General features: G+C 36.3%; 1 protein-coding gene across 4 annotated transcripts in view; it reads left to right on the top strand.

Moving 5' to 3' along the window:
• The first annotated feature begins 10,468 nt into the window (after window positions 1-10,468).
• CDH18 (cadherin 18) overlaps window positions 10,469-27,755 on the top strand; it is a 305,298-nt gene continuing 288,011 nt past the window's right edge. For 3 of the 4 annotated variants that reach the window (XM_084880774.1, XM_084880777.1, XM_084880778.1), the window contains exon 1: window positions 10,494-10,650. The gene's annotated coding sequence lies outside the window, so the exon portion shown is untranslated. Of the gene's footprint in view, window positions 10,651-27,755 lie in introns of all 4 variants that reach the window. The other variant, XM_084880780.1, reaches the window with a different exon arrangement.

Genomic DNA, 27,755 nt, shown 5'->3' with positions numbered 1-27,755 from the left:
AATTTAAAGATTTATATTATTGCAGAATCTAGGGAATTTGTATTTTATTTACCCTTCAAATTCATTTTTAATTTTCTTGATTTTTTAAATTTTTTTAGTTAGATAGCTGAATTTAATACACTACCTGCTTATCTTCTTACTCATATGGTTTGTCTCTTCATATAACATTCTTATATGTAGTACATTTCTAATTTTGTTTCTTCTGGATGAATAATTAATTGTTTTGTATGGCCATTCTATTTCCTAGCCCTTGTATTGAATTTTTAAATTTATAAGTGCTTTCTAGTCCAAAGTGGTATCTATTTATTTCTAAGGTTACTACTCTTTCACAACTTGGATTTCTCATTTCTGTTTTTAGTTTTCCTCAAATGCTCCCTGATCCTCAGTTTATATTTATGGAAAATAGAGTTGATTAATGAATGTAGAAAATATTAGGTTGCCATACCATTGGGCAAAGCATTCTCTCCAATATACCTCTCACTTCAAAGAGAGGGCTACTCTCAGTAATTATATAATTTAAAGAAGATGGGTATTTAGATCTCCCTTTACATTTCATGTACAGAAAACAAGGTCGGGAACATGCTCAGTTGCCATAATACAGAATTTTATTCTGATGTAAATAGAGCTCTTCTTTCTGTATGAGAAATGGGAAGCTATTGGTGGAGTTCTGGAGAGATAGGATAGTGGCGTGGGCCAGGGGAGATAGTGGGAAGCAGTCAGGCCAGATTCAGAACATGTTGAGGACTTCAGGTAGATGAGAAGACTAAAAGTGAGAATCTAGGACAACAACTAGCTCACTGGATCAAGAGCAAAAGTTAAGCAGTTGAGGTTAGCTAAAGTAGACTTACGATTATAAAATGACAAGATTAAGAATTTATACTAATAAAAGGGTAATATGCTAATTAGATTAGATAGACCAGGCATCACCTTCCAGGCGTTATTCTGGATGTCCTTCCTGACAAAGCTGGGGCTCGGCCCAGGGGAAGCCAGCAGGGGTCCCCGGTGCCTGTGGCTGGCCAGAGGGAAGGAAGTCCTGGTCCCAGATGCCAGAAAAAGGGAAGCCAGTGCCAGCAGCCTGCAGAAGGACGGCCTACTCTTGTCTGAATTATTGTGCATCGGGCCTCTAGTATGAGTATATTATATGCAAGTAGTTTTCCAGATTTCCTGACAAGAGGGAAATATTTATTTATTTATTTAATGATTTCAGAGATAAAGAACAAGGGAAAGAGGGATACAAACATCAATGATAACAGAGAATTATTGATTGGCTGCCTCCTGAATGCCTCCAACTGAGGATTGAACCCACAATCCAGGGCATGTGCCCTTACTGGTAATTGAACCATGACCTTCTGGTTCATGGACCAATGATCAATCATTGAGCCCATGGTCCAGGCAGCAGTTATTTTGTGGTCATTTCTATTTTGTCAATGGAATTGATATAAGTTCACTCACTGACAGTGAGAAGAAAAATAAAATTGTAGGATAGAGAGAAGTTGAAAAATGGTCATTTTGGAAAATTTAGTTGGGAAATACACAGGGTGGAGCAAAGACAGGTGTCTAGTTGTGAGTATGTGGAATATAAAATTTATTCTTGCAATAAATATTACTATTCATTATTGCATTATTTTCCATCTGAACACCTAGAAACCTACTTTGGCTCACCCTATAGTACTCTTAGTAGGAAAAAAATAATCATTTGCATTCTGTGTTTTAAATTTAAAGACAATAACTTATAGGGTATTATGATATTTCTCTAGCAACTTCAACCTTTAATAGAAAGTGTTTATTTTTATCTTCCTTCTATAAATTTCTTACCTCTTCCCTCTCTTTCTCACACACATACACATATACACACAGATATTTATGTGTTGTCAATTTCTGAAAAGTTTAAATATTTACATGACTTTTGCGGTCTTTTCAGCTCCTTTTCAACTTTCTAAAAATGGAAAATGGAGAAATATTGTTTGACTCCCTTAAAATCGTATTAAAGCACAACCATCTTTCCACATCCTAATGCATAGTTTTCTGATTTGATATAAAATCAAACAAAATTTTGCCGAAACTGGTTTGGCTCAGTGGATAGAGCGCAGGTCTGCAGACTGGTTCAATTCCAGTCAAGGGCATGTACATTGGTTGCGGGCACATCCCCAGTAGGGGGTGTGCAAGAGGCAACTGGCTGATGTTTCTCTCTCATTGATGTTTCTAGCTCTCTATCCCTCTCCCTTCCTCTCTGTAAAATATAAATAAAAATATATTTAAAATCAGACAAAATTTAGAAGCAACACTGATAATGTCCTAAAATAATTAAGTTTATGGTAATGAATTTAAATGTAAATAGCAACAACTTTGCAGGAAATATACCCAATAGGTGAGTAGTTTCTTTTTGTTCAGGTTCCTATTCTGCCTTTTTCTCTGTTTCACTTACTTACTCACTGTTGTGCTCTGTAGGTTCTGTGATTGGCAAAGCAATCCTCTTTATCTCTGAGCTCTGATTTTTGTCCCCTGGAACTCTGAAAGAGAGAAAACATGTATCTTCCCTGAACAGCATGTACATGGCAGCAGATCCCTTCTTTAGTTCTACTTTTCACTTTTCAGAGAAATTGGTAATCGCAATAGCACAAGTGTCAACAAATGAACCATATTGCTATCACCCCAAATCATAACCTGTTTTTCTCTTGTAATATGTTCTCTTCTTTTGTGCACTCACCTTTAACTTAGTAACATATAGGAAGAGTCCATTTATATGAATACTAGAGGCCCAGAGCATGAATTCGTGCATGGATGGGGTCCAGCTGGTCTGCCCCAATGGGGGCCTACTGGGCTGGGCTGATGGAAGGGAGGGGCTGCGGGTGGTTGGCCAGGCCAATTGCACCCCCAATTGGGATGTTGGGGGCTAACTAGGGGCCAGGCCAGCCTCAGGGGCTGATCAGGCCAAGATCAGGTCCATTGGCTGCCACAATGTGTGTCATAGCCACCAGTCATTCCTGGTCTTTCCAACATTCTTGTCACTAGGCTTTCATATAGATATATAGATATTTTCATAAAATCATAATTGTAACTTGAGAGGTCATGACTATTTTTATCACTGCTATTTACTGAGTGTATATATATATTGTGAACCAGATACTGTGAGAGTGAATTATATAAATTATCCCCTTCATTATATGTAATCACCACAACCTCACCTCCAAAAATATACAATTATACTACCAAAGATAAGCAAGCTGAGAGCCATTGCTCATCAATATCAACACACCAAATAAGTGGCAATGCCAGTATTAGACCCAAAGTGGTCTCTACCAAAGTCTAAACATTTTTTAAAATATATTTTATTGATTTGTTTTTTACAGAGAGGAAGGGAGATGGATAGAGAGTTAGAAACATGGATGAGAGAGAAATATCTATTAGCTGTCTCCTGCATATCCCCTACTTGGGATGTCCCGCAACCAAGGTACATGCCCTTGACCAGAATCGAACCTGGAACCCTTGAGTCCGCAGGCCTACACTCTTATCTACTGAACCAAATAGGTTTTAGCAAAGTCTAAACTTTTTTTTTTCAATTTCTTGGGGGCGGGGGGGGGGGATGACAGGGTTTTACAGTAAAGATCTCCATTATACAATATATTCAGTAAATTTCTAATGAAAATTCAGAAATCAGTAACTAAAGGGGCTCAACACTTTTAATATGAAAGTCATACTATTGGATTCCTGTTATGTAAGAAGCAAAATTCAGAACAGTAGAAATGTACTAACTAGAAAGATTTATGGAACTTTAGAAAGGAAAGATTCTTGTTTGAAGAGTGTAATGAGAAAATTATCAATGCCAGTAATGAGTAGTTAGTAATGACAGGCAGAACATATGGTTACTGACAATATGTGTTAAACTGTGATATATGAATACTGGAAGCTTGAGGAATCTTTAGATCAGCTTAGAAATAATAACCTAACCCTACCTACAGTTTATGTTGTCACTCTCAGCACCAAATATTGAGCAGGACAATGAATGAAAAGTCTGAATTTTTAGTGGTCTCCTGAGTCCATTATAAAATTCTTCCAGCTTATGGTGACCAAAAGATGGGCTTACACAGCATATGAGCCCAACAGAGAAATTATTTTAGCACAACACATGCACTTGAGGTGCAGTAAAAAAGCAAAAGGATAATAACCTAAGTCATCCAGATATGTAGGTATTTGAAATACCTTTAGATTTAACAAGTAGTTCCAGAGCCGCAAATTACCATTGGCAATATGAAATTTAGTTTGAACGCACTTTGTAGGTAATACTTAAGAGACACTGTTCTCTTTCTAGCTTCTTGTGTTTTTTAAGGGGTGGGTACCCTCTATAAAATTTTCTCTCAGTTAACATAATAAAGCCTGTAATCAGGCTTTATGTGATAATCCAAGTTTTCTTTTAATGTATCAATATAAATAACCTTTTATATAGAAGCACTTTGCTTAGTATAGTACATTCAAACACATATACATCTATACTTTCAGGGTAATAGAAAGTGATTATGTTCACATTTCAATTTCTTGCTTTAAATACAATCTTTCATTTATTTTATGAGTAATTATATACCCTTGTAGCTGGGAAATCATTTTATTAAGCAACTCTGAATAAGCTGGGAAATTGACAAGCATAGCTAACAACACCTTCTTAAAGATCAAGCTTCTCATGCATCAACATAAAAAGAAAGTATAGATTTCATTTGTCAATTTTGTATGCTATAGATGCAAATCTCTACCAAAGTAAGACTTAATTTGATCTATTTTTAGTTAGACATTATTTTCCACAGTGATTGAACTTTTATTGAGATGCCACATTTTTACATTGCCAACTTTTGCAAATATGAGAAAAGTTATTTTTACTAATCAATAATATCAACTTCATATTACTAAAATGACTTTTTAAATCATATCAACTTAAGATTTTTTCTATTGTTTTCTGTTCATATCTTCTGACTTTTAATTATAATATCTCTCCTTTAATTTCCTATATCTTCTTCTCTCTTTCCTTCTCTCTTTTGTCATTTACAATAGTATGTCTTTATCATTCATCCAGTATAAAATTTAGGGGCTATAACATATTTTATCATTAGTATTATTATTTGTGGATGACTCATATAATTATGTATCCCACTCAAAACTATTTCCCAAGCTGCAGTCTCATATTTTCAGGTGACTTTTGTGTAATACCTAGTAATATCTACTTAAAACCTCAATATCAACATATTCCAATCTGAATCTAGTATATTTCCTAACCAGATATTACTATTTCCTTCCATCTTTCTAATAGTGACAGTATCATCTTTTCCTGGACCACACTTAAAAACTCTGACCCATTCTTAGTTTCATTATGTTACAGTTTATTATTTCATTAAATAACTAGGATACATGTACCTTTTCTTTCTTTCTCTTTTTGTGCTAAGTTAAAGGCATTAATTAGATTTTTTTCAGTTTAACTATAAATTTGCCACAGCTTTTTTATCCTGCAATTCAGCATGCAAAGTGATAATCAACCATCATGTATTCAATCAATGTATTTTGTTTATCTATTAAGTCTTAGCATTGGCAGTGTTCTCACACTTTCTTACACTGGGCTCTTATTCTGATTTCTCCACTCTTATATCTAAAGTTCAAAAACTACTAAAAATGTTTTCCTCATACCTTTGATCCCTTACTATATGGTTTGGTAGCATCACAATGGCATGAAGTTAAGCACTCATGTTAATTGACAGTCATCCTGACTGCCTAATTAGCAAATATTTAGCTAAGTACTAATGTTGGACTGTGGTATACTGTATGAAGATGGAAAAATTGAAATAGGACTTAATGGGTGATTTCAGGATTACCAATAAAGAAAAGTGAGTTGCATCTGATTTATTGGACTGATGTAGTAGAGAGAAGAGCTGGTTTATGGGTATGCAATCTGCATAGTCTCACAAGGCCTCACTTCAAGAAGGTCCCATGCTTTGCTTAATGCTGTGGCCATCTTAAAACCCATGATAATTTTTGACAAGAGTCCCCATGTTTCATTTTTCACTATTGATCCAATTATACAACTGGTCCTGGTATCATGACAAGAAAAGCATCAAGGCTAATGTCAGGATTTTGTATAGACCATTGTGTGTGTGTGTGTGTGTGTGTGTGTGTATGCTTTATCAATTCCATTCTCCCACCTTATCTCAAACAAGGTATTATTAAAAGTAGCTTCTTAATATGTGAAAAGCATTGTCTGTATCCAGATCCTAGAGGCCTAATGCACAAAATTCATGCAAGAGGAGGCCTTCCTTCCCCTGGCTGCCAGCACCAGCTTCCCTGTGGCATCCAGGACCCTGAATTCCCTCGCAGCCACAGCCCCAGTTTTGTCCTGAAGGACATCAGGAAGGATGGCTGGTCTAATTAACATATTATGCTTTTATTATTATAGATGGAATTTATAGTGTTGCATTGCATTTTAGCATTTTATTTATTTATATCTTAAAGCTAGAGAATATGCCTTACATTGCTTTTTATTCCTCAATGGAACCTATATCAATGCTTTCAATATGGTGCTATGTAGTTTCTGAATACATCTATTCATGCACATATGCATACTAAAATATTATGTATACATATGAACATATATAAAGTAGTAAAAATTTATACAATTAAAGCATATATATATATATATAATATTTTTTGCTTAATATGAAAATAAAGTGTAGAAACTTTTGTTGAATTTCATTTTCTAACAGTCTTCCATTGAGCATTAAAACAATGTATGTCTAGCCGAAACCAGTTTGGCTCAGTGGATAAATCATCAGCCTGTGGACTGAAAGGTCTCAGGTTTGATTCTGGTCAAGGGCATGTACCTTGGTTGTGGGTACATCCCCAGTAGGGGGTGTGCAGGAGGCAGCTGATCAATGTTTCTCTCTCATCTACGTTTCTAGCTCTCTTTCCTCTCCCTTCCTCTCTGTAAAAAATCAATAAAATATATTTAATAAACAACAACAATGTAAGTCTGTTATATTTCTCAATTAGCAATAACATGTTGGGGAAATGAATATGGACAAAAAATTACAAGAAAAAAAACAAGAACATAGTTAATAAATATTTCAGTAATCACATGAATAGAAACTAAAAGAATGAGATATGAATTTTCAGCTATTAAATAAGCAAATTGAAAAAAAATCCTCTTGCTCAGGAGTAGCGAGGGGTCAATTCATCTTTTCTCTAATGGTGTTGAGGAGCAATAGGGTTATCATGTGTTTTGAAAAATGTTCATATATTTTGCTTAGTAGCTCCGCTCCAACAGTCTATCCAAATGCAATAGTCAGTGATTCGGGAAAAGATTTATATACATATGTTCATACAAGCATTATTTATATCGAAATCTTAGGCACATCATTAATGCGTAGTATGGGGAAGAGGATTAAATTAAATATATTACACATATGTTGTACATTTTTTTTCTTTGTTTAGATTTGAAAACGTTGCATAGCCTCTTGCATTCCCAGGGTCAAATTCAGCATGAGATGTCATCTAGAGAGGGAATTTGCCGAGTCTGTCTCTCAGGAAACTATCAGAGTCTAGCATTACATTTTTATCTTCCCAGTTTCTATAGCCTGACCAGCATCAATCGTATGGTGGATGCTTCTCTGTCACCGGTGAAAATGATCCTTATAACTCTTCCCAGGGAAACATAAGAGGGAACTCAGGATCAGAAGTGTCCAAGCTTTCAGTTTCAGAGATTACCTCTGTAATAAATTCTGCTGACTGATACATTGTTCCGTTTTCTGAAGTCATCTTTGACATAAAGAGCAAAGCACAAAACAAAACCCCAAACCACCTGCCCGCTGCCTGGCTTTCCCCAAGCAGCATGTTCCGCGTTGGCTCACTTAACTTTCTTCTTTTGATCCTGCAAACACAGGAGACGCACAAAGTGGATGACAGCTTCACCTTTGTGTGGCTAGCGGAAGCTGGCGTGGCTTCAGAATAGCAAACTTCAGAAGCCGTTTAAAGCCAGTGTACATTGCATCATTGGTTTTGTGGAGAATCTAGAGCCCTTAACCCGAGTGCAGTCTCATAGGCACAAATCCCTTTTGGTGAATGGATTCTTTTTCTAGAAATGGATTCTATTGCTCGGTGATGCTGGCAAATCCCTCTGCGTGTCATCCACGTAAGGAGCATCTGCCTGTTGAGTTCCATTGTGACTGTCCGCTGGATGTGCTTACCATGCTTTTATCCAGGGACAGGCCCCAAGAAGACCAGCAGAAACACATTTTGCTTTCAAGTTTGTCCCTAGAATGCTCATCGCTGGTGTCTCAGCAAAGGCTTCAGGTTCATTTTATTTCATTCAACTAGTGGAAGCCAAATAAACAGTCTTCTCTAGAAAATGCCATAATGTGAAGTTTTAAAATTAAATTGCATGACCACTTTCAGATCAAAAGTTCTTCTTTATGTCCTTTTTCCCCTCATAATTAATCCTTCCTGTGAATTCCCAGGGCTTCATCAACACGGAAAGATTCATAATTCTTTCTTTTCAATCACCAAAAGCAAATAAGAACTTATTTCTGGATACTATGCGAGGAAAATCTCATTTAAATCGGACGGGCAAGAGGGAGAATATAAAAAATATAATACAACATTGGCTCATTATTCTAATGCTATTGTTTCTGCCCTGCTTTTCCCTGAGACTTTAGGTTTTTGGAGACTTCCAAATCCTAACTGACTTCTAACAACTTCTTTAGGAATAACTATGCATTTAACTGCACAATTCCTTTCACACTTAAAAAAAAATCCAGTAAAGTTCTTCTTTCATTGTGTCTGTTGGTTTGTTTAATCATACCAAAACCCCAAACCAATTAAATGCTTCCACATTTTGCATCACTCAAGCTAAATAAAGGTAGTCAAATGTAGCCCCATTGTATTCAAAACATTCCTTCCTATGCCCTTTAAGTTTTTTTTTGTTTGTTTGTTTGCTTTTAAATAGACACCTTTTGACTCAGGATGCCGAGGGTCCTGTCTTCTCCGGATTTCTTTGACCTTTCTTGAGGCAGGAGAAGAGGGAAGGGTGATTGGAAATAAACTAACATTTATTAAAAGTTTACTACAAATGCACAGATTTTTGCTATTATTCACAGAAACCTTCCGAAGGGAGGGCTACCTCCTTGATTTAAAGAGAAGCCTCCTGAGGCTCAGAGCAGTGAAACAGCTTCCATGGGTTCAGGCAAAGGGGAGTTTCAGCCAGGATTTTGCACCCGTGTCTTCTGGCCTAAGAGAACGTGCCCCCTCTCTCACAGCAACAGAGCTGTTAAGGGTAGACCTTATTGTTCCTTTGAACCTCTGGGCATGAGCACTTTTAGTACCAACTCACCAGAGCACATAATGCTTCTCTCTCCGTGGCTGCAATGATGTAGGGACTTACATAATTCTAAATATATCCGCCAGTGATCCTTGGAATAGCCATCCCATTGACATTAACTCCTACACATGTTCACTACAGTGCCTTAAACAGGGCTGCGCCAGCGATGCAGCTAATGAGTGAATGAGGGCTGGCTTGGTGTTGGGAGAAAGTGCTGAAGTTATTGCAACTGTTCACATCAATTCTACAGACAGCTCACCCGTCCCGGAACCCCTGGCATCCAAAGCTACATACAATACAAATCGTTTTAATTTATTCCAGAGTGATAAGAGGGGGAGATGTGGATGTATTGCCAGGCTCCTGGCACAAGCCAAGATGGGTAGGAGAGGCATTGCAGCTCCTATTCATCTTCCCAAATCCGAGGCTGACCTCCAAGGCAAAAAGCTGTGTCTCACAGACCCCCTCCCCCCCAATGCCTTGAGTACTTTGGGGTGAGGTATCAAAGGACATCACTCAAGTTCAATCTCATGGCTACTCCCCCCTGGACTGTGGGTCACTGAAGACTGAGCCAGCAGTTAAATGTTCAGTAGGCTGTGACGACTTCGCAGGGAAAGAGAAACACGTATTGCCAGCCTGCCACCTCGGTGCCTGCCCTGCCTGCTTTTACTCTGGTCCCCCCACCCCACCCCCCATCTACTCTCCCACTCCCTCTGACAGTCAAACCATTCCTGGCTCCCCAGCTTTCCCTCCCTCCTCCCTGCCTCCTCCGCAGACACTGACAGTCTCAACTGTCCCCGGAGTCCTGGTCATCTTATTTCAAGAGCTTTGGCACTAAAGATGATGCCCGTGGGTACCAGGGTGTTTTTATTTTATTTTATTTTTTGGGTTGTTATTATGGATGGCATTGCTTTCCCCATGACCTTGCTCAGGGGGCTAAAGGGTGTCCGATCTGCATACTATAGAATGTGTGCAGCCCTGAAATATGTACGATGGAGGAGAAGGAAAAGGGGAAAAAAAAAAAGGAGGCAGTGGGGACGAAGGGACCTGGGAGCCAGGGAGGAGGAGAGGAAGGAGGAGAGGCTGCGAGCGGAGGATCAGGCGGGCAGGCGGCGCCAGCCAATCAGAGGCGCGCTCGGCGCTGCAGGAGCCTGAGCAGCGAGCGGTTCCAGGAGCGGGGAGCCCAGTCCGGGCTCCGGGAGGGAGGACCGAGCTGCTCCGCTGCTGCGCCCAAGCCTGGGAAAGTCCCCTCCGCTTGCTTCTCCTCCATCAAGTTCCCTTCCAGCAGTTAGGGCAAGCCCGCCAAGGTAAGGCTTCCATCCATGCCACTTTGCCATGGAGTGGCATTCATATCTCTGTACGGCGGGGCTGCTGATGCAGTTCTGAGTCAAAATATATCTGTGTGTGTATTGGGGGAGATCTTCCCCTGGGCTGGCTTTCCCAGGACCTGGTGCCATGGGAAAGTTGTAGCTGATGCTCCCTAAGCCTTAGCGCCAGCACACATATTTTTTTATTTATTTGTATTTTTTGGTTACCCAGGAATGTGGCTACAGAGCCTATGGAATGTGAGCCCAATAGCCCCGCTGGTCTCTGTTTATGTTTGCCTGTGCTTGTGCCCTGCCCCTGAAGAAGTTGGAAGGATACTCTCTGCAAGGCACATCCGGATAGGGATGGCCTCAGCATCAGCTGTCATGTCTGTCTGGGAAAGTGAGGGGGAATCACGGTCAGGGTGGAAAGGGAGATGCTGAAATTGAAATGTTGATAGTGCTCTTTAATTATTGCCTTTCCAGTATCCTCTAAAATTACACGCTATCTGAGCACCGAAGCTGCAGCAAAGGAAGGAAGGCTCATTCTCTCTTTTCTTTTCATTCTTTTTTCTTTTTTTTCAATGCCCAAATCACTTCCATAAATGCTTATTAAAGCTTAAGATGAAACTTTTACTTCTTTTAAAGGGCGCTGTAAATGATGCATGAAAAGGAATTAGGTAGGCTCCTGTGATCTGTAACATACTTTATTTAGTACATGCACTTATTATGTATGTTAACTCTGATTCATTCCCCTTTCTTAACTTCCTCAACCTCATTTGTTTGGGTATGGAAATAACGATTATTTTGTCTTCATTTTCATGCCGTACAAACAAGGTAAAATTATGCTCTACGCATGTTTATATGCCTCGTGTGTGTGTGTGTGTGTGTGTGTGTGTGTGTGTGTGCTGTGTGTAGAGATGCAGAACTAGGAAAAGCTCTTCTATGTAACAGGTGAAAAAATAGAATTTTATTAGCTAGTTATTAAAGTATTACCTTATATTAAGACCTAGTGTATGTAATGAACTTTTAGGTTAATCAATAGCCAATGCTCCTTGCTATTTCCCTGCTGGAAGTTAAGAAATACTAAAATGAAAATCTTAGCTAAAATTATTATGGTCTTCCGTCTGCACAGGTGATGGCATCAGTGCTTTGAGCCAAGAGAGACAGATCAGAGAAAGGTTTTATTATGCAGCCCAGAAAACACCAGAAAACAAAATCTGCAGGCTCTGGCTGTGTTTTTGGAATCTTTATTTTCCACTCCAGGCTCATCCACAGATTGTTCAAAGCAGGGGCCTTTCTTTCTGCAGTAATTGCTCTGCTCTGTTTTAGTGGACTTGTCTTATCAGAGAAATATTTATTTCTAAATCAAGAGTTTGAAGTCCAGCCTAGATCTCATATGCCCCTTGCTGCCTGTGGGAGGAAAAGGGAGGAAGGTTTTGATGCTAGTAGGAATCAGTTCTGTAGTCTTAGCACTCTGGTCCAAGCACCAGTCATCATTTCATTCTCTTTCAAGCCTCCTGTTATCTATGCAATTTCGGATTTCCTGATGATGAATTAGCCTAGTGTAGGGCAAGCCATTCATTTACTTCATGCAATGGGCCTCGGTGATAAGTATTTTATAAACCATAGTGCTGATGCCTTTTCACAGTTAGCCAACTTAAGGGGCTGTGGAGACAAATGTATACTAGTGGTCAAGTTGGAGCTCCTATCCTGACAACATTGGGAGGTAGCAAATGAGGATTTCCTATTTCAGATTCAACAGAAATGTCCAAGTGAAGATAACCCAATGGCAATAAGGAAAATAGCAGAATGGAGATAAATGAAAAGAAACTCTAGCTTTAACTCTCTTTCCAGTGAATGTTGAATATAATTAGTTATAGTGGTTGTGAGCTTGGTGAATAGCAACCAATGCTTGAATAAAGGCTATCCTAGTACATTGAGCAAATTGGAAATTATTATTCCTCTTGATGGCCTGTTTCAGATGGTATAGTGGAATCATGAGAATGAATGAGTCATTTAGTCCAAGGTTATACATTCTTTACATGAAGGATGCTATATAAAGTAAATATAAAGTGCATTTGCCATTTGGCTCATATAAATAGCCATCTTACACTTCTTTTTATTTTTATTTTTGTGGTCTATTAAATACAGACCACAGGTTTAAAAGTGTGTGTGTCCTACTTCTCCTGGATGTGACTTGCTGGTGGTTAGAAGAATGCAGCATACCATATATATTTGCAACCTGAAGTAATTGTCCCTTAGAATCTACACATGCATGTGCACTTCAACAAGTCAAGGATAAAGCATATTTAACTTACTGACCTGGAATAATTTACTTTTGCTGAATGAATGCATCAGTTGTAGCAGGGTCCAGTGAAAAATAAGAGAAAGTGATTGAGAGATTGAAGATAGTAAGGGTGAAAGGTGATCTTTTGCTTTTCTTAATGAGCACTTGAAAATCTTTGATCTCATTAATAAAATACCTTTCTTATAGTTGCATTAGACCTGCCATTAAACTATATTCTATATTAGAGCTGCTTGGCTTTGGAACCATTGACATTTTGGGTTGGATAATTTCATGCTAGGGTGACTGTACTGTGCTTTGTAGGATTCCTAGCAGAACCCTTTTTCTAACTACTAGGTAACAATAGCAACACCCCCAAATTGTAGCAACCCAAAATATTTTAAGACATTGTTAACTATTCCTCATGGAGGGGGGCGAAATTGTGCCTCTCTTCTACTGAAAACTATTGCTCTAGGACAAAAAATGTGCCTGCAACAAACCGAGTCAGCAACTGCCTATGTATGTAGTTCCGTTTGGGTGTTGTATGATAATCCTTCTTCTCTTGCTGTGAATGAATTTTAACTTTAAGGTGGTTCATTAGGTCACTAATGAAAAAGTGTGGAAGAGTTTATCTATATATTATTTTCCTATAAGCTGAGAGCCTTGTCTGTATATTGTCATATACAATATATGTTTATATATATTGTATATGACATTTATTATTTATATGTGTTTATATATATGGTATATGACATTTATTATTTATATATGTTTATATATATTTATATATATTGTATATCATATTGTATATGACAATATATTATATATGATATAATATATAATATATTGTCATATACAATATATGTTTATATATATTGTCATATGCTAACTTTTATGGGAACAAGAGGAAATAAAAACTGGAAAAAGGAAAGTGTAGAGATGTTCAGTCTGAAGACAAGTTTCAGTTGTATTTGTAATTTCAGATGTGTCTTTATTATTAATGATCAATGGAAGACACTGATTTTTTTTTTGTATGTATATGTTTCGGGTCTCAGAAGATATCTTCACTCTGGTTATCCTATGAGCTTGGAATAGTTTATGATGTTCAAAGATTCTGGAAGTAAAAGTAAAACATTTTGGTTTCAAAAGCCCAGTTCATAACGGGTAGTGATGTTAAGCATAATGGAACAAAATACCAAGCTTAATGCTTTTTAAACATGGCAGAACTTAGATCCTGCCATAAATTACTTGCATCACATGTCACTTGTATATATAAACCATTTTTCCTCATCTGCAAAAGGAAATAAGAATAGGCATGGGAACCAAATAACAAAAAATGTTGTAACTTATAAAAATCTATAACAATGCTTGTCAACTATCACAGATTCAATGTCTTAGGTGGTTTATTTTATGAGAATTGACTTAACATGATAAATCTTCCATCTATTTTGGGAAAGGGGAGGTAAAATCATCTCTAATAAATGGTAATATTAGCTCTTAAATGTTTGGTTTTTTTGTGAAGTAATAAATCATCATTTTGAAATATGTGATTTAAATTATGGATAAACCTTAATTTACTCACATATTTCCATTCTTTCTCAAGTATTCACATTTATAATTTGTTTTAAAATATATAAATGTAAAATATGGAATGCACCTTGTAATACTTTCTTCAAGAAAAGCCACTATTACCAATTTGGTATATTTTTAAATGATTTTTTTTTAAATATGGGCAGCTACATATAATTATGAAAATAATATAGATTTAAAGTAAAAGTTATATAGAAATGTATGCATCAAATAGTAAATGTAAGCAAACATGTATTAAGATAAAATAAACACAATTTGATATGATACCCAACTAATTTTATAGCATGTTTACTCTTCCATGTAAACATGGAATTATATAGAGAATTCATGAACATTTAAGAAGAATCCAGTATGCCTTTATGCACAGAACTGATATTTAACTCTGGTTTAGTGTTAGCGACACACTTTTGTTTACAACTTTCTCTGCTCATTAGGTCCAATTTTAGATTGGACATATAATTTTATAGAAATACTATCACTCATTTAATTAATCTCCCATATTTTTTATTATTAAATTAGGAGTAAGAGAAAGCCAATGCAAATTAAATAATTTAGAAGCTATTATTGTTGATAGTGTTTTGACTTTCAAGTGTGGTGTGAGTTCCAGGGAAATTATGGACAGTGGGGGATGTAGGAGCACATGAAAGAGGAATGTTCACTTTAGAGTACCCTGACATGCCCTAATGTTGCTTCTGTAGATACCAGAAATTCTGATATGCAAACCTCTACATTGATGAGCTACATCAATTTAGGAAACTTTTTGGTAAGCTGAGAGTAAAATTAACAAAATATGATTCCTAAAGATATTTGAGTGAAATATATGAATAAAGGACATATTTCACTTATCTGAGCTCTGAAGGACTATGTCTTATTCAGTATTTTACTTGTATCATGTGGATATGATAGATTGACAGTAAACTGAATTTGGGTATCACGGATGACTTCACTGAAAAGAGGAATTGAACTATCATTTCCATTTTGTTTTATCTTTAGGTGACCATAAGTAGCTTAAAATAAATATTTATTATTATTATATTTAGGCCTATAGGGCCAACATATGTGACTTATATATAACTATGCACAATGTGATGTGACTGGCAAGTTTACATAATTCCATTATTTTTACTCATTACAACTGCTACCAAAAGTTTTTAAAACAAAATATTTGTATTTGGGTTCAACTCACAGTTACCAGTGGGATTTAAATGAAGACAGGATGTCATTGAATCTATTCAATGATAGTTTATTGAGTCATCATATGACTAAGAATTTTTGAAACCAATATTGGCATTAGCAAAAGTGTAACAAAACTCTTATTTACCGGTATACCAGATGAAAGTGAAAATTAGTATACCAGGTACAAAAAACAAATTGCAATCCACTGCCAGAGACAGGAAAAGGCAAATTCACTTTCATGCAACTTCTGGGAATAAATCACTAGGAAGTAATAAAAATAAAAAAAAAAAGAAGAAGAAATCCCTCAAAAGTTAAAATTAAAAATATGAATCAACATAAATAATGATAAATTTATGGAAATTTAGTGTAACATATTAAACTTGATACAGAAATTTATATGTACTGTGATTTCAAAGAATTCCATTTAGTCTGATAATGTATTGGGACAGAAATGTGTATCCTCCCCAATTTCTCTATATGCCTATTATCTATATATATTCTAAACATGTAATTAGTACATTCTTACTCTAATGAATGTGAAATATGATGTAAATGAGTCATGAAAATATAAACAAAATTTATTTTAGTGGTAAGCAATTTTCATGCTTTATGGAGAGCCTGCTTGTTGGTTGATTCAATTTAACTTAGTGATAGATGAGAAAGCTTTGTGTTCTTGATTGTACAGTAGACTAGTGCCAAAGACTGTTCAGTAGGATTTTTCAATTCTGGTGATTGAAATTCTGCTGTTGGGAAGGGTGAGAATTCCCCGCTTCTACCTTTCTTTAGTTCTTGCAAAGGGGCTAATAAAATTGACACAAGACTGGATTAATGGAGGAAAAAACAATTTAATGGGTGTGCATGGGAGAAACAATATGATGCTCAGATCATAAAATGTGGCTCAAATAATGATGAAACTAGGCACCTTTTAATATTGTTTGAACAAAGAAACAGTAACTTTGTGAGAAATTGATAGTGCAAAGAAAGTTCTCAGTAGAAAGAAGTCAAAGCAATGTTTGAACTTGAGTAATAAATTAGCAAAGGTACAGGTTTTTCAGACTCTGGATTTTATAACTCTTGTGGTAACGTTGTCTCGATGTTGTATAGAACATAGAGATGGTGGGGGGAAATGATTGAGGAAAAGGAAGTATAGCGGTAGATAGGAAGAGATTAGTTTTGTACATTTTTAGATATAGGTGTCCAAGTGGAGATGGAATGGAATTAGTTGAATATGTAAGTGGGGAGTTCAGAGGAGAGCTATCTGTTGGATGTAGGAAATCAATAAATCACACATACATTGTGTTTTAAAGTAAAGAGACTGAATGAGAATGAAAGATGAAAGAGGGACAAAACCTGCAGCAATCAGACACCCATCAGCTGGGAAAATTAAGAAATAAAAAACAGCACAAACAGTTAAGAAGCAGTACCTGGAGAGGAAGCAGGGAACCCCACAAGTGAAGTATCTTGAAAGACAGGGAGCCCTCGCTGGCTTGGCTCAGTGGATAGAGTGTAGTTCTGCAGAGTAAAGGGTCCTGGGTTCAATTCCAGTCAAGGGCACATGCCAGGATTGCAGTCTCAATCTCCTATAAGGGGCTTGCAAGAGGCAGCCCATCAATGATTCTCTCTCATCATTGATGTTTCTATCTTTCTCCCTCTTTCTTCCCCTCTGAAATCAATAAAAAAATATATTTTTTAAAAGCCACAGAAAGATGGATTTTAAAGTAGATGCTGTTTATTGAAATGAAACTTCCAAGCAAAGATTCTGGACATTTTCATTTTCTGTATAAAAATTTCACATAATGGTATTTTTAAAAGTTCACCTTCAAAAGACTTTATTTATTATAGCGGCTTACTTTTTTAAGACTTATCTCTCTATTTATAGTAATCATTTTCAAGTCGATATGAGCCTGACATTAGAAGCAACTGGAAAGTTTCTTGATGTCATAAAAGCAAATATTGACATCAAAATTATTGGTTTAATTATCTATGGATTTTATACATTAATATAGATCTTGTCTGCTAATGTTTTTATTGACTTTATATAATATTTTATGCTATAATTATTGCTTTTCACATCTGAAAAGTTAACAAAAAATATGTTTCTTTATTGGTAACTCTGAAAATGTTGCTTCTTGCCAACTCAAAATTATGCTACAAGTAATTATAATATAATAAGAGTATATATGAAAACTTTCCTGTAACCAATATTACAGTTAAGGGGCTGTATGTTTTGACTCCACTGTCCTACAAGTGAATTATGTCCAGCCTTTGAAGTGGGGGTGAAAAAAACATTAAAAACACAGGTATAAATCTATAGTTTCAGCTGCAGTTTTGCGATGGCTATGACATTGTGAAACTGATCTGTAAACACATTTTATTTCAGTGATTCTCACATCAATTAAAGTGTTCTTTTTATACAAGTATTTTAAGACACACAGAGAGAGAGAGAGATAAAGAGAGAGAGAGAGAGAGAGAGAGAGAGAGAGAGAGAGAGAGAGAGAAACCTCTCCCTTAATCTAAACAGACAATAATCAATTTTATTAATTAATAACTTATTAATTGAGCTTCACTGAAAATATTCATATTCTCTGATGTATTAAGTGATGTTACTTCTGAAGCTCAGTTTCTTTTTAAAGGAGTCACAGTACTTTGAACAATTTAAATATGTAAGTGCTTTATATGACTACATTGAAAACTAAGGTGGTAGGCAAAACAGTGGCCCTCAAAGATACCCAAATCCTAATTCCTGGAAGCTGTAACATGTTGCGTTCCATGGCAAAGGAGGGCTAAGAATGAAGAAGGAATTAACATTAATGTTGTTAATCAATTTCACTAAAACAGGAAGATGGAGATAGAGGCAGGCAGGAAGTCAGTGTGAAAACACGTGACGGGAACTCCATCTGCCTTTGTGGATTGGAATATGGATAAAGAGTGCCAAGCATCTCATGCTTTGGGCATCCTCTAGAAACGGGAAAAGGCATGGACATGGATTCTGCCCTAACCCTCCGGAGGGAAATGCAGCCATGCTGATATCTTGATGTTAGTCTGTTGTGACTCATTTCAGATTCTAACCTATTCCTGGTTGCACTTCTGACTTCAGGAACTGTAAGATAATAACTTTGTAATGTTGGAAGCCACTAAGTTTGTGGCACTTTGTTATAGTAGCAATGTGAAATTAATATAGCTAGCATAAGGAGGTATATTAAGTTCTGCCTTTTTAATAAACAAAGCATCATGTGAGTGTTCTGAGAATGAAGATGTAACAATTATACCATTAACCTGATAATGTTGTTATTAAATTAATGAAACATTTATTCTGTAGAACCTGCAGGATGTTTTCTAAAAGAGATTATAAATTTCCTGGCTGGGTAGGTCAGTTGGGTAGAGCATTGTCCCAAGGTTGTGGGTTCAGACCACAGTCAGGGCACATACAAGAATCAACTAATGAATGCGTCAATAAATGGAACAACAAATCTATGTTCTCTCTCTCTCTTTCTCTTTCTCTCTATTTTTCTACCATCTTTACTCTAAAATCAATCATTAATTTAAAAAAATAACATAAAGTACATTTTCCTTAATGAAAGAAAATAATGGCTCCTACCTAATATGTACTCTTTGTCCTCAATAAGTAGATTGTACTGTTATTTATATGAGTTTACTAACATTCTGGTTCCCATGTTCAACTGTGGTTTAGAATGTATTTGAGTTATTTTATACAGCTATTTTAGATAGATTATTTATGTTATAATGCAAATGTTGGCACACAAATAGAGTAAAATATAGAATGTATGACATAATAGCCCTCTCCTTGTTACATGCTAGCAGTGTAGGACATATTTATTCAAATCTGAGCAATTTCATTTTTATAAAAGCAAAATTACCATAGAACATTCTATAGCTTGCAAAGTACAAAAGATATAACCCAGTGTGATTATTAAAGATGGATTTAAAATGAGGATGTAGAAATCTGTATGCTTTTTATGATGTGACTACTTTTCAAGAAAGTGCCTGAGATGCTGCTTAACCTCAGAATTCTTAAATGGGGAAAAGGTTATTTATTCTCTTAGCTTGAATGGCTTTTTCTCATGTTTAAAGCATAACATTTATGAGAATGTTTACATAAAAACGTTGAGCACAATGTAGATGTATAAAAAAATAAAAGAATGAAGTGGGGCAAATTATCTAAGAATGTTTGGCTAATTACACTTTTAATTCAATCTTTAAAAGGTCCCATGGATAGTGTTTGCTTATAACTAGTGAAAAAACACTATCCTGCCCACCTGCACATGAGCTAACCTATGACAGGAGGGAGAATCAAAATAGTCATGCAGACCAGTCTTCCCCACTCAGGCAGTGGGTGATGTTAGAGGCACGGGGACAAATTCCCCATCTGAGTGTTGTGTTCTTAGCCACTGTGCTGATCTGCTTCCAAAGGCCCAACTGGTCACCCACAGGCAGAGCAACTATGAGTCACATGTTCATCCCTGGCATGATCAAGTATTATTTTATTTCCTCTTAAGTGCCCGGCTTTTCTGATCTGTTGTATTCATTCTATCAATTTCTTTTTTTAAATATATTTTATTGATTCTTTACAGAGAGGAAGGGAGAGAGACAGAGAGCTAGGAACGTCGATGAGAGAAAAACATTGACCAGCTGTCTCATGCACACCCCCCACCTGGGATGTGCCCGCAATCAATGCACATGCCCCCAACTGAAATCAAACCCGGGACCCCTCAGTTTGCAGACCGATGCTCCACCACTGAGCCAAACCAGTTTTGGCCTATTAATTTCTTAAGTGGTACATGTGCAGTTAAACAAGCCAAATAATGAGAATATTGTACTTTCCCTTTCTCTAATCCCTTCTCAGCTGAACTATTTAAAATTATAATTTTTATTCAACTATGCCTTTCTTTATATAGCTTTAAAACATGTATGTCTAAACATATCCTATATAATAAAAACATAGTAAGCAAATTGCCTCCTCTACAGAGAGGTCATCCGGAAGTTCAACCAGGGGGTGGGCCGGCTAGGGGAAGGGAGGGAAGCCCTGGCCGGCAGGCAGGCAGCAGCCGCTCAGGACCTTATCAGTGCACAAATGTCGTGTACTGGGCCTCTAGTATATGAATATTTACATACATAGAGATAGCAATATGTCCATATAGACCTTTTCAACACTTTAAAATAATCTTCACCCTTGTTTCCAGCCTTGTTTCTACTTTATGTCCTGCCACACCGCATCTTATCCTCCTAATTTTTGTGTTCCTATATTAACTTAGGCCACAGTAAAAAAACACCATAGACTGGGTGGCTCCAAAACAGGAATTTATTTCTCACAGTCCTAGAGTTTGGAAAGTGCAAGATTAAGGTGCCTGCCAGTTTGGTTCCCTTGTGAGAGCTTGCTCTCTTCCTGGCTTATAGATGGCCCCTCCTTGCTATGTCCTCAGGCAGCAGAGAGGCAGAGAGCAAGCACCCGGTGTCTATTCAATATGGGCACTAACCCCATCATGAGGGGCCCATCTAAACCAAATTACCTTCCCAAGGCCCATCTCTAATACTATCACATTGGGAGATAGAGCATCAACATAGGAATATTCCCTATTTTCAATTATTATTATTATTTCTAAACATCCTTTTTCTCCCTGCTGCCATTGGTGAGTGTACCAAGCATTCTAACCTCTTCAGTCAGCTCCAGTCCTTATTCACTTCTTTCTCCAAAGTCTTCCTGTGTGACTCCTAAAGAATATGCCTGGGGATTAGTTATAGTCAGCTATCCTTCTGAAACCTTTCAATTGTAAAGACTAGTTCACACTCCTTCCCTGTACTGTTTCAAGTAAAATCATCAGGTAGGTCATTCTTCAAGACAGTTTAAAGGTCGTGAACATTTGACTACTGTACTCACTCTATACTGTAAAGCGATGTATATTCAATTCTTTTCCCTTTATAAAATTATATAGTAGATTGCTAAAATCTGTGATTCTTTGTGCTGTCAACCATTTCATATGCCCGCCCCCCCCCCCCCCCCCAGGTTTATTGGATGTATTATGCAAAGTAAAGTTCAAAATGATTGAGAGTTTTTAAACAGAATTTCTGGTACTTTCACTAAGGAAATTTTACTTTGAGCATTTAGCACTTACTTGAGTAATAAAAGGAAAAACTCCTGAAATGACTAGGTTTGGTGGCATTTGGGTATCAGTGGTTTGAAATTGCCAAGGCATGAATCACCTTTTCCGATGAGATGCTCTCACCAACTTCAAAGGCTGCTCTTGTGTGACTCAGGAGATATGTAACAGTGAGGAAGAGCTTGCTTCTCTGATTAGGCATCCCACTCCTTCCCAGTTCAGTGCTAAGAAGATTTCATGTGTATGCAAAAAAGTATTTTTAACACAAATTAAGTATTAGCATGCTGGAAATGCTGACTCTTAGAAGTGTAAAATTGTGGCTTTCAGAGAGAAGTAAAGAGGACACTCTGTCAGCATCCTGGAAATGATACTTATTCTTTCACTAAAGGAAATGCCAAACGTTTAGAATGAAAAAGCAACACATTAGCTCAATGAAAAGGCTAGATTGCCCTAATCCATAAACTCAACAAGAATAGTTTATTCTTAGCTAATATGTGTTTATGTCTCCAATGCATTAACAACAAAAAGCATTCTTTGCAAAAAAATTTGATTCTCTCAGAGATATAAAATATTTAAAATAACAATTGCTTCCAATCAGATTGTGTTTAATTGTTATTGATCTTTCTGCTGTAGCTAAATGTCCAACTCGAAGTCTGCCCTTCAGATCTTTATCAAAGTATACATTTTTCTAAAGAACATTGCCATTCACTCTTGTGCATATTAAGTTTACATGTAATACCATTACATTTACTCAGTTTATTTCATTAAATTTGCTGCATAAAAAATAACATAGTTATGAAATATAAAAGTTGAACATTTGGATAAAACATGTTTCAATGGACCAAAATGGTGAATTTAGGTGTAATTTTTCTTGTTAATCCTCACCAGAGGATATTTTTCTATTGATTTTTAGAGAGTGGAAGGGGGGGATAGAGACAGAGAGAGAAACATGGATGTGAGAGAGAACATTGAATAGGCCTAAGGATTGTGCCTGCAACCGAACTACAAGCCATTGACCAAAATCAAACCCATAATCCTTCAGTCCATGAGCAGGCACTTTATCCACTGAGCCAAACTGGCTAGGGCTAGGTATAATTTTTATAGAGTATAGAAATGTAATATACTGAGAACATTTTAGGCAAATTATCTAATTATACTTTGAACTTGGATTTTAACTAACCTGTCGTATAGTTAGCCTTGTTAATTGGAAGTCCTTTCTGGAACCTCTGGAGGCGGGCAGGTATCATTAACTTCATTTAGTGTAAGAGTGAACTAAAGCTTTAGAAGTTAGATGCCTAGACTTGCTCAGAGGCGCACACTTCCTAGGTGCTGAATCAGAATGGAGCTGGCCCTGCCTCTTCTATCTTTATGCCCCTCAAACACCCCTCCTGAACCCTTGACAGTGGTTCTTAGCTGATGGCCTGCCTCACGTTACTGATATTAAATTTCTAAAATCAATAGGACAGTTACTGTCTCATGTCACCTCCACCAAATCTGTCCATGCAATGGTACCTATACTTCCACCCCTGGTCTCTGTTCAAATTACAGTGTTACAGAAGGCCAAAGAAATACCAAGCACACTTCCTAGAGAAAGGGGTCGGACCCCGTTTATTAAAACTAGTGGACTCAGGGATACTTTCCAAATCAGAGTGAAGAAACAAGCAGAGAGCCTGTCTATATGTATGCCGCTGGGATCTTTGTCTTGCTGATATGCCCCCTGACCACTTCATTGCCCTGCAGGAAGGCCCCCAGGTGTCAGGCCACATCCAATGGTCCATCCTGGCACCAGCATAACAACCCGCCCTCCCCCAGGAGGCATTGTTCACAGTTCCATGGTCTCTGCATTTAGATCACAAGTTCTGCAAGACCAGTTTCCTCCTCAATATTAAAGGAAGATCTCTGCTAATAGCCACACCCTGTTCTCAGGGTTCCCTCTCCAGACCCTCCCTAAATTCTCCCTTTAACTGACTGTATTATCAAGTCATCCCTCCTTAAGGATCACTCCCTTAAGTGTGCATGGATAACTCCATCTTTAAAAAAAATAAAAAATAAAAAATCTCAGGACCCCAACACTCATTTACTTTGCTCTGATTTAACTTAGTTCAGTCATCTCAGCAAACAATACACCATTTGCACAAATCAGAAAAGTAAGAGATCTCCTTTATGCCTTTCTCATCCTCGTTCCTCACATAATTATTAAGTCCTAAATATTCTACCCCTAAATTGTATTTAATATATATATTTACTACCTTCATTTCTCCTGCCACCTCACTAGTTCACATCACTGTGATCTTTTCTACCATGTTTCTTCTATTTTGCTTGTACCAGCAATGTCCTTCAAATTGTTCACCATATACTGCCAGCAGAATCTTCTTCTACGTCAATATAAGCCCTTAAATGAACCCCTATTTTTATGAGTAAGAAAAGATAAAATTCTTGCTATGGCCTCTAAAACTCTATATGGACTGGCCCAGCATTCCTCTCCAACTTGACCTCCAATTATACCCTCTCAGCTATACTTTCTTGCTTTCTCCTCCTCAAATATGCTAAGCCTGCCTTGAGGCATTTGAACTAAATTGCTGTTCTTTTGTCTGAAATATCCTTCCCTCATATTTTTCTAAGGCTAGCTCTTTATCTTCTGTGCTTAATCTAATCCTTTAAAAAATAATGCCCTCTTCCCTAAAGTAACTATCTATCATTCCAGCTTATTTTCTCATGCTCTTCAATGGTTCTTTTTATTTATTAGTTTATTTACTTCTGTATTTCTCACCTCCAAGTACAATGTAAACCCTACTTGAGCCAGGTTCTTGTAAGTTCATTTACTTTTGGATCCCCAGTGTTATTGTCTGGCAGGTAGCCCAGAATATATTCCAGAAAAAAATATAAGCCAAATATATTTATAGACTAAAATGGAAACATCAGGCTTTATAAAAGGAAGTTCTCAAAAAATTGAATTGAAGAATACCACATATAGACACAGTACACAAATCATAGTGTAAAAATAAATAACTACCACAGACTGAACATACGCAGGTATATATAAAATAAAATATTACCTTCATCTCAATATCCTTTTGCATGTGTCTTCACCATTCCTTCCTCTTCCCTACATAGTGTGCTTTTCCTAACTTCTTACAATATAGATAGATTTTTTTTAATGTTGTATTTTATATAGTGGAGTCATACAGTATTTTTTTTCATTGGGTGTCTTCTCAGTATTACTTTTACAAAATTCATTTTGTTGAGTGAATCAGTAGCTTAATCAGTTTACTGCTCTTAAGTATTCTATTGTATAGATATATTACAGTTATTTTACTGTTGAAGGACATCTGGGCTGTTTCAGTTATTAACTATTATGAAAAATAAAGCACATACTTATGTTTAAGTTCTGGAGAACATATATGTGCCATTTTATTGAGTATCTACTGGGTTGGAATGCTGTGTTATAGGGTATGCATATATTGTACATTAATAGATATATCCAAATGTTTTTTCAAAATTGTTGTACTAATTTACACTCCCATATCATCATTTGAGCATCATTGTTATTAGTTTTAATCTTGTTCTTCTAGTCACTATGACAGGATCAGAACACAAAACTTCATTGAGTTCCCCCAAAACTGTACTTTTAATCTTTAAAACTATAGTAAAACTAAACTAATAATGCACTAACATTTGTGTCCTGCCACTGGATTTATCATTTGCTTGTTTTTTCTTTTTAAATTTTTTTTACCTTAGTCATAAGTAACCATATTTATTTCTCTGAATATTGCAAACAATTTTTAGACATTAGATGCCGACTTTCAAAGATTGGAAACTGAAAGACATTCTGAATTTAGAGATTGGGCAATTTTGACATTTATTGAACATTTTCTTGATTTACTTTGACAGTTTTTCAAGTAGAATGGTGAGATGCAATATAATTACACTGTACTAAGTATATTTATTTCAGATACTAGAGAAACAAATTATGCTTTGCAACTTGTGATGATAACATAAATGAGAAAAAAAAACAAAAGCATGCTAAAAAGAAACAAGCTGATTCATTTTGTGCATCATATTTAAAACCTGAATCAGGCCTGAAATACCATTTGGAGAATATTCTACCCTAAGGACAAAAAAAAAAAAACCAATACCACTTTTTTTTTTTTTTTTTTAATAATCCCTCATTAAATAATACAAAGGTAATTATTAACCACCAAAAAATAGTAGTAGGATCTTCAGGAAGCAGAAGTTTGCATTTTTTAAAGATGCATACTTTCTCTCTTTTTTTTTTTTTAATGTTTGCTGGCATAGTGGGACAACCAAATAGATGTGTCAGAGGCACTGGTGAGCAGCAAGATCAGGTTCTTGCCTCTTGGAGGAAAAATTCAACACAAGAGACAGAATATTGCAGCAAGAGGCAAAGTTTGATATAGAAGTCAGTGTACATCTGAGAGACATTCAATGAATCTCAAGCGAGGTTCCAGAGGCCTGCATGGTTCTAGTTCCTGGCTCTTTTTACTCTTGCTCCTCCCATGTTCTGTGCTTTTAAAAAATTATATAATATGTCATTATTATTAGTCACATAATAATATTATACTTATTCACATATATTCAAATAGGACTTATTATGTATTATAAATTTCCAGAGGATTAGAGTTTTAATTTTTATAGGTTATAGCACTAAGATCTGGTTGCATTGTTTATTTTTATTTAACTATATGTAAAATAAATACAGATTTATTTTTAAAAGTCAGATGTAGACAATGCCTAAAGTACAAAATAAAGTCCCCCTATAATCTCACTTCTCAAAGATAATATTTGAAATATTGTGAATATTCTTCAAAGCACATATAAGTACTAGAGACCTGGTGTACAAATTTGTGCATGGGTTGGGCCCAGCTGGCTGGGGGGAGAGGTGGTGGGCAGTTGGCTGGCCAGCCTCACCCTTGATAGGGGTCCCGGGGAGCCATTGGGGCAGGGTCCCCTGGGGGAGGGGCCGAGGGGAGTTGGCCAGTCAGCTCCATCCACAATCAGGATTAGGGGGTCTGATTGGGGATGGGGCCAGCCAGGGGGAGGAATCATGGGAAGCTGACCCTGCTCCCTGGTTGAACTCCAGGTTGAACTCCTGATCCAGAGGACAATTTCATATTAGTCTTTTATTATATAGGATAGGATAATCACTTTATTATGTTATATATTGCACATTACCACTTTTAAATATTTTTGTGCCATATAATGCACAGTTGAATGTTCCAATAGCCTTAATTATTTCAATATAACTTAATTTAATGTTTTTATCCACTGAATGGATATGTCAAAATGCATTTATCCAAACTATTATGTATTTCTCTTTAGTTTATTTCTGCCAACATTTCTGCATTATTTTTGCATTTGTAATTATTTTTCTTAGCTTAGTTCTTATAGTGGAATTATCCAACACATGAATATTTTTATAGATTCTAAATTATAGTTCCATATAATACTCTAAAACATTTGAAAATCAAGGACATTTCTTTGTGTCTTTGTCTTTCACACTACCTTTATTACTTTTCAACAGCATCTTAGTTCTATACATTCAAATGAAAAAATAGATTGGAATGAAAATCACTTAATAATTTTCATCCTTTTCAGAAATCTTTGGAAAATACATAAAATAATGCATGAAAGTATATTGTGGAAGCTCAAAAAATAAAGTTTTCTGACAAGTTTTATCAAGATGTCATGAATAGGAATAATGTAAACTTATATGAGAGGAATTATGTGATTTGAATGAATGGTCCATGTGACATATGTTTTTTTCTCATTTATATGTTGTTGCTGTTTCTATTTTTTCTTCAGATCTCTTTAAAGCAATAATCTGGGCCAATTTTAAACATGACACAAAAAAATAAATTTAAAAAACCTAATATCCAAGGATATACAATGACTTCCTTTGTCATTACATAGTGTCAGTG

This window comes from Pipistrellus hanaki, assembly GCF_964339955.1.
Source record: "Pipistrellus hanaki genome assembly, chromosome: 4".
In the NCBI taxonomy this organism is placed as follows: Eukaryota; Metazoa; Chordata; class Mammalia; order Chiroptera; family Vespertilionidae; genus Pipistrellus; species Pipistrellus hanaki.
This window is presented reverse-complemented; position numbering and strand designations above follow the sequence as displayed.